The sequence below is a fragment of the Spermophilus citellus genome, assembly GCF_964194105.1.
Source record: "Spermophilus citellus genome assembly, chromosome: 2".
Taxonomy (NCBI): domain Eukaryota; kingdom Metazoa; phylum Chordata; class Mammalia; order Rodentia; family Sciuridae; genus Spermophilus; species Spermophilus citellus.
The window spans coordinates 191728379-191736365 of NC_138183.1; the positions used below are offsets into that span (position 1 = coordinate 191728379).

A 7987-nucleotide genomic window follows, 5' to 3' on the forward strand; every position below is an offset into this window, starting at 1 on the left:
GCTGCCAAGCTGAGCATTTGCTCTTTGCAAAACCCGGTGCTGGTCACTGGGATTCCTAGGTGACTCCTCAAGGTGCCTGCAGCCTGGCTGGAGGAATAGCCAGCATCACCTGGCCCCGGGCTGTCTAGGCTCTGACTCCCTGTGTGAGGAGGGTTCTCTTTCAGACAGAGGAACACAGCAAGTCACCACCTTCCCCTAGAGCTCCTGGGAGCCCCATCTGTAACAGAACTGCTTAACTGCAAAGGTGTGAGGACCTGGGCCCAAGGAGGCAAACGGCAGCCCAGCCCCCAAGCCTCAACCAGAGTCGGTGACATCATCCCGAGCCCTCTCCTGTTTCCCCAGCAACAGGGGTGCTGCCGAGGCTCCCCAGGGCCCAGAGCGTCTGGATTTCCTTGTGCATAACTGTACCTCATCCACGTTGTCACAATTAGATTGTCAGTTTGGGTTAAGTACTGTCGGCTGACAGCTGTCCACCTCCTCTGGCTCCCCACACTCCTCACATCAAGCAGGCAAAAACATCCTGCTCTGTCCCACAAGGCCATGGACAGAGTTTAGGGACGCAGCAGCCCCGCCCTGCCACGCACCTGCTATGTGGTCTTGGATAAGTGGCTTCCCATCTCCGGGCCCACCTTGGTCTCCCTATCTTCAAAATAAGGCTAATAGTGTTTGCCCAGCACTCGGCTTTCTCAAGGAAGCTGCAAGGTTCAGAAGAAACCGTAACTGTAGCAGGGAACTGTGCGGCTCAGCCTGAGGTCCATGAAGGCTAAGAAAATGAGCAGACTCTGAAGGGACCTCTTTAAATCCCCACCAGACAGACAAGTAAGGTTAGTCTCTCCAGCGGTCTACCTTGAATATATCTGGCTGCAGATGTGACCCAGGTCTTCTCTGATCTCCCTCACAATCTGTTCCTAAATTGAAAAGATGCTTTTCCCTATAGGACCTGAAGATTCAGAGTAGACTTACTGGGTGGGAGAGTCTAGCGCCCTGCTTCCCACGCCAGCTGCCCCCTCCCCCTGTCCCCTCCCTGCGGCATGCACAAAATTCTCCTGCTGCCACCCTAACAGACTCCCAGGAATCCCTCTGGCCTCACCTCCCGGTGAAGCCCCAGACCTGCCCCAGACTAGAGTCCCGCATCTGACCTTGCTCCTCCCCCTCCTGACCTCTCCTTGTCTCCCTTGGCAGCCCACCGCAGGGCTGGTCCTCCCCTCCCTTTTCCCTCCTGTCACTCTTCAAGCACTGGCAGCTCCTAGCCACCCACCGCTCCCTGGCCCTTCCCTAGCACACGGTTTTCTCTAGTCTTTGCTCCCCCTGCTCTCCCTGATGGGACCCTCCCCCACCCCCGCCCAGGCCACCTGATGGTTCCTCCCCCACCTGCACATTATTTATACAGACATGAATGCTAAGCATAGATGAGCTTTCCATCTGGAACAGTTTATGTACCTGGCAGAAGAGGAACTAACCTTTATCAAGGACCAATTCCATCCCTGACACTCCACATCCATCATCTCCCCTTTAGGCCCAGTGGCAACCCTGGGCAGTAAATTTCACTTCTGTTTTCCAGGTGAGAAAACTGAGGCTAAGACAGGAGTGTCTTCCACACAGAGTAGACTTACTGGGTGGGAGAGTCTAGTGCCCTGCTGGGTTGGTGCCAAGAGGCTGGGTTGGTGCCAAAGCCCCTAACGGTGGTCATGGAGCTTGCACTGGTTTAGACCCTGGTGGACACACTTCCTGTAAGGCCTGGGCACAGGTACATGAAAAAACTTGCTATCGAGTGAGATTGTGCTGCTTTGCAAATGCTAGGGACAACTATGATGCACTCAGGGCTGTGGGATAGGAGAGGGGACCTCAGGGAGAGAATCTGGGTCCCAGAGGGAATGATGTGGGTCTTTGTTCTTGTGGAAGGAGGATTCTCTTCCAGATAGAGTCACTCAGTAATGGAAGAAACTGTCCTGGGGTATGAAAGCAGGGGCTTGGCATTTGTGTGGCAGTCTAGAGGAGTAGCAGGTGTCCTCTGCATTGATGTGTTACTGGGGATGCAGTAGTAGATGACAGAGCCATCATGGACCCCATGCTGCTCCCAGATCACTGGTGACATTACAGGGACTCTGAAGGTCAGAACCTCAGGGATCTAAGAGGGGGTCGCCCGCCTCTCAGATTGAGAAATGACATTGGACAAATTCAAATTAATACATATTGTTAACCTTTTCACTCTTTAAGCCTGGCTGCTTCATGTCTCCACTGCTACACAATAAACCAGGCAAGACTTAGTGGCTTGAAACGATGATGGGTTCTTCTGCTCCTGGGACTGGCTGGGACGTCCAGCCGACCTCACTGAGCTGACTGGTGTGGCTTCATGTGACGGGTGGGTCAGCCAGGACTGGGTTGGGTGAGGACAGCAGGCCTCTCTCTGCACCAAACTCATCATTCAGTAGCCCAGCCTGGGCTTCTCACTGCAGCTGGGCTGGGCTTCGAGAAAGTGGGAGAGAAGCTGTAAGTTCCCTGAGACTTGGGCTCACAGACACAGAGAGAGCGAGCTTGCCTTCTGCCATCCCTGCTGGACAAGCAAATCATGAGGCCACCCATGAGGGGTGGGGGAATAGATTTTGCCTTTGGATGTACTCACGTTCTGTGTGTCCTGGGATGGGAGATATCGGTGATATTAAAAAGCTATCTCACTGGCCTCCCCAGAAAGGGTTTAGAGCCAGTGACATGACTGCAGGGCTTCCAGGCTGGGTGTCAGGAACCTAATTTCCCTGTCTCATGCAACCTCTGTGTGTACAGTGAGGGCACTGGGCATGGTGGGGGGGCAAAACTTGGATGACATTTCCCCTCTTCCTCTAGGCACAGAGACACTGACTTGTGTTCAAATCAGAGAAGTAGAAGTCCAGTCATAGAAGAAGCCACCACCCAGACACACGCCTCAGTGACCCATTGCTTTCTATTCCTTGTCTTCTGGTAACAGGAAACCCCTGGCAATTCCCAGGGCAGTGCCCCATGGCAATATCCTCTGTCACTCAAAGGGAGGGCATGTGACTTAAGGAGCCAATCAGCCCCTTCCCAGGGACTGATACAGAGAACCCAGAAGACAGGTCTCCTCTCAGTGGAATTTCTAACTGGGACTTTTGGGGCAGGCTGATGTGCCCCCAGTGAGGAGCCCAGCCAGATGGGCTCTAGAGCAGCTCTCACTGTCTCTTTAAAAAAAAAAAGAAACAGAAATGAGTATTAGACACATGGTGTTCTGGAGGCCCTGGCAAGCACGGCTCTACCTTCAGGTCACCAGCCACCCTGATGTCTCCTGCAGAGGAACAGCCAGTTAGCAGTTCTTGTGTTTAAATCAATTGCAGTGGGATTTCTCTCCTGGAGCTGAAAGAAGACAGAGAAACACAAACATTGTCTCCTGAGCAGCCACCACCACCAAGATTAAACACCCAAGAGCTGAAAGCAGCCTTTCAGAAGTGACACCCTCAGCAGACATGACGGGTGGTGTTTTGTTATGTGCACCCAGGAAAGAAACCTCTCCACCAGCCCCTGCCCCAGGCTGCTCCAGAGCGCTGTAAAATAACAATACCTCCCCTGAGGTCCCTGAGGAGGAGGAGGAGGACCTGCCCACAGACCTGAGCATGCAGCTGAGCTCACTCAAGGGCTGAGGGATCTTGCACACGCTACCCAGCAGGCCTGGGGCTGGGTCAGCTCAGCCACAGAGCAATGCCTGCACGCAGGACCTGCCAGCACATGGGGGAGCTTCCCTATCCTGTTATCTCCCAGTAATACGGGGAGGGAAGGAGTTAGTGATTTTCCTATTGTGCTAAGGATGAGACAAGGATTCTAGCTGCCCAGTGACATCTCCATCCCTGGAGTCCCAAATGCTTAAACAGAGGATGTAAATCTGAACCCAGGCCCAGAAGCTCTGATGGCACACCTGTTACTGTTTAGTCCCTCTCCCTGCCCCATCTGGTATCATAGAGACAGTGGGCTGGGCTGCTCTGCTCAGACCCTGTTCATCTGGCTTCACGGGCAGGCCTTTCTCAAAGCACTCTGGTGCTGGGAACCGCACCCTTCAGTCTCTCTCTGTCCACCTGGGAGGTGGTGATGAGGGCTTCTGCCAGTTTTGTCCAGGATCAAGATCAGGGTTCTTTAAAAATGCTTCTGGGAGTCAGGATCACTGTAATCCCAGTGGCTTAGGAGGCTGAGGCAGGAGGATCATGAGTTCAAAGCCAGCCTCAGTAAAATCGAGGCGCTAAGCAACTCAGTGAGGCCCTGTCTCTCAATAAAATACAAAATAGGGCTGGGGATGTGGCTCAGTGGTCAAGTGCCCCTGAGTTCAATCCTTGGTAGCAAAAAAGAAAAGGGCTGGGGTTGTAGCTCAGTGATAGAGCGCTTGTGTCACCCACGTGAGACCCTGGGTTCGATCTTCAGCACCACATAAAAAATAAAAAAAATAATTGAAAATAAAGATATTGTGTCCATCTTTAAAAAAAAAAGAAAGAAAGAGAGAAGAAAAAAGAAGAAAAGAGCTGGGGAAGTGGCTCAGTAGTAAAGTGCTTGTCTAGCATGTGTGAGGCCTAGATTTAATACCTAGTACTGCAAAACAAAAACAAAAATACCATGATATATCCCACTGAACACGTTCTCAAAAATATCCCCACGGGCCAGGCACAGCAGTGCACATCTATAACCCAGCGGCTCAGGAGGCTGAGGCAGGAGGATCATGAATTCAAAGCCAGCCTCAGCAAAGTGCCCCTGAGTTCAATCCCTGGTAGCAAAAAGAAAAAAAAAAATTCTCAGAAGCCAGTACTTGTGGGGGGCCTAGGGTCAGGAAAGGGGGAGGGAGTGTATCTGAGGTTTCTTCTTTCACATTCATGGCCCATCCTATGACACAGGTCAGAGTCAGAGACTAAGACTTGGGTTGAGCCAAAAAAATCCCTTGGAGTCTTTCTAGTTCAGTCCTTCACCTACAGACAGGTGACTGGAGCTCAGAGAACAAAAGTCTACCTGCTATCACAGAGCAAATCAGCGGAAGAGGTCCACACTAGAGCCAGTTCTCCTAGCCCCCCAACCAGGGCCCCTGAAAACAGCCAACTGCCCCCCCCCCTCCGCATCTCCACCGAAGCTTTGGCCTCCAGGGAAGGAAGCTGAGGAGAAAGAGGGGTCAATAGAGGTCAGCACGGTGAAGGGAACTATGGCTGCCCTCACCCCCTCGCCCCCATGTCCTTTCAGCCTGGGTGCCTCCCTAGGCAGGGCATATGAAGGGTCGGTGCTGGAAACATATCCAATGGCAGGGACTGAGATTCTGGCTAGCAGGAAGCCCTCAGCACGACTGGGCAATCAGATAACCAGAATCACTGGGGGTGACGGAGGAGAGGTATTCATCCCACAGCAGCTACTGCCGAGAGCGGGCTTGCCCTGCCCTGCCCCGCCGGGACCTCCTCCCCTCCAAGAGGAGCCTGAAGCCCAGTGGCCAGCACAGGCCTGCCACACAGCAAAAGCTGGACAGAGGGAAGGAGGAGGGAAAGGAAATGGAAAGGTCAGTGGGTTCTAACGATGAAAAGAAATCCTCTCACAGATGTCTCAGGGAATCCCCTGCTAAAGTGCTCCTATTGTACAGTGGAGAGACTGGAGTACAGGGAGGGACAGACCCTTGCTCTTGTGCCCTTGGCCTTTTTTGTTTTTATTTTTTGGTATTGGGGATCTAACCCAGGAGTGCTTTACCACTGAGCCACATCCCCAGCCCTTTGTATTTTTTTATTTCAAGACAGAGTCTGTCTAAATTGCTGAGGCTGACCTAGAACTCATGATCCTCCTGCCTCGGCCTCCTGAGTGGTTGGGATTACAGGTGTGGGCCACCCCCCCCACCCCCTGCCCCCCCCACCCCCCCCACCCCGCACCTCCGCACCCTTTGGCTTTCAATCCAAGCTTTTGGGACCACTTCCTCATAGCCCTCTCTCCTTCCCCCTCCCCCAGGACAGGGTTTCCAGCCCTAGCTGAGCCTGGATCTTCATCAACTAGACTAACTGGGGAGCTGGGAAGGGCTAGGAGGGGTCAGGCTTGGGCTTCAAAAGTTCTGGGATCATCTCCTGGCCTCCCTAAACTGCCATGAGACCATGGAAAGTCATTATTCCTCTTCCCCTTTGTTTACTGTGAGCCACAGCTGCAGTAGACTCTGAGCTGGAGGGATCTGGCTTCTAATTCCCATTCCTACAGTTGTCAGCACTTCCTCTTTGAGTCTCAGCTTTCAAGTCTGTGAAATGGGAATACTAATCTTAGTTATGGAGGACATAGAACATTTTGTGGGATTGTATTATAAGTCTCCAGGAATTTATACAACTTGCTGAATATCACACACCTAAAAATAAAATCAGACAAAATCTATATTGGAACCCAAAGTCTATATTATGATTGTTTTCAGTTTTTACTCCAGCTGGGAACCAGAAGGGGATTTTTGGCAGAAGCGCTCCTTACCAATGTGTGGGGGCTACTAACTTAGCTTCTCAACTGAGCAGACAGAGTGCATCCTAATCAGACAGGCCACCTGGAATGGTTCTCACCAGTTGATCATGGTGGCCAAAATACAGGGGCAGGGGAGCTAAGGACATTCTTGAGCCCCCAAAGAACTTTGTTGCCAACCTCTCAGGGGCAATAGCCTTGCTCCTCCTTTACCTCCTAAATACGCCACCCAAAGCCCCACTATTTTCCCACTTCTTTTATAATGAGATTGACCCCAGTGCTCTGGGATGGGAGATGGGGATGTGTTCACAAGGATATCCCCATGACCGTGTGCAGGAGTACGTGTGCATTTTCTGCATGCTTGAGAGCTATGTGTGAGTTCTGACTGCATGTGTGGAAACTTGTGTTTGTGCCTGAACTGGTAGGGGGCCGTCTATAGATTCAGCCTCATCCTAATGACATGTGTACAGCCACTTCACACCTGTGTGCTCCTGAGTGTGCGTGGGCATATGATGTGTCTAAGCATCTCCCACGTAGTGAACCTGTAACCATTTGTGGTAATGTGTCTCAGCCCTGTGTGGAAAGAGGGACTGGCTGTAGAACTGGGGTAGTATTTGTTTGGCTGGGAGTTTGCTATAGACATTGTGGGCCCAGGTGTGTGTTGCATGTGGAGGTACCTGTGGCCAGGTATTGGGCAGCTGGAAAGAATGAGGAAAAGAGCGGGGGGGGGGGGGGAGACAAGTCCTTTCTAGGTCTCCATTTTCCTTTCTACTAATGAGCTAGATTATCCTTGAGCACATTCTGCGATTGGAGCCCCTAGAAGGAGGAGAAGACAGAAGAGGATGGCACCACAGCACCCAAAGGGCAGCTAGAATCACTGAGGAGGGGACGTTGGAGAAGTTAGAGTTAGCTATAGGCCAGGCCAGGGGAGGCCAGGGGAAGGAGGAAGTGACTCCAACCCCTAGCTGGGCTAGCTTCATAGGAAGTCTTCCATAGTGTCGTTTACCTTCTGAAACTCGGTCCTCAGCTGGGACCCACTATGGGGAATGCGCTAGAAGACTCCCCAACAGTTGCCCCAGCAGCTGGGATTCCCAGACAGAAGCCAGGAATGAAGCCTAAGGTTTAAAACACCCTTGCAGAGCAGAGTCACGGCGCCTCTTTTCTCCTGGGAGGGCAGGATCATTTAACTGGTTCCAGAGGCCTAAAGAGATGGCCCCACGAGAGACCAGGAATGGACACCAGCCAGAGTCTCAAGACCGCGGACGTCATCAGCAGCCAAGCTGCGAGATGAGCACCCTAGTGATGCTGGAGTTCCAGACTGGGACCTAAGATGGACTTTGTCTGGGGTCGAAGTTCCTTTGCCGGGTTTCTGCGAGGATTGGAGATGGGCCTTACCTGGGCCCGGCGCTCGGCTGGCACTCAGTAGGCACGCAGCGGTCACGCTTAGTAAACGCTAGCTGTGATGAGCAAGACCCCTTTTGTACCTCAACGGGCCGCGAAGTCTTTTCGAGCCGCCGGCCGCGCCGCAAGTCCTTAGCATCCG

The 7987-nt window shown here is 52.5% G+C and overlaps 2 long non-coding RNA genes across 2 annotated transcripts in view; one reads left to right on the forward strand and one right to left on the reverse strand.

The window, feature by feature from the left end:
* Positions 1 to 7987, forward strand: part of LOC308630434 — a 244593-nt gene that overhangs the window by 110486 nt on the left and 126120 nt on the right. The gene's annotated exons all lie outside the window — the stretch shown is intronic.
* Positions 2254 to 7574, reverse strand: LOC308642528. Its single transcript, XR_014020576.1, has 3 exons — positions 7451 to 7574; positions 3267 to 3363; positions 2254 to 2466 (listed from the first exon to the last, which is right to left on the reverse strand). It is a non-coding gene; the product is annotated as an uncharacterized lncRNA (long non-coding RNA).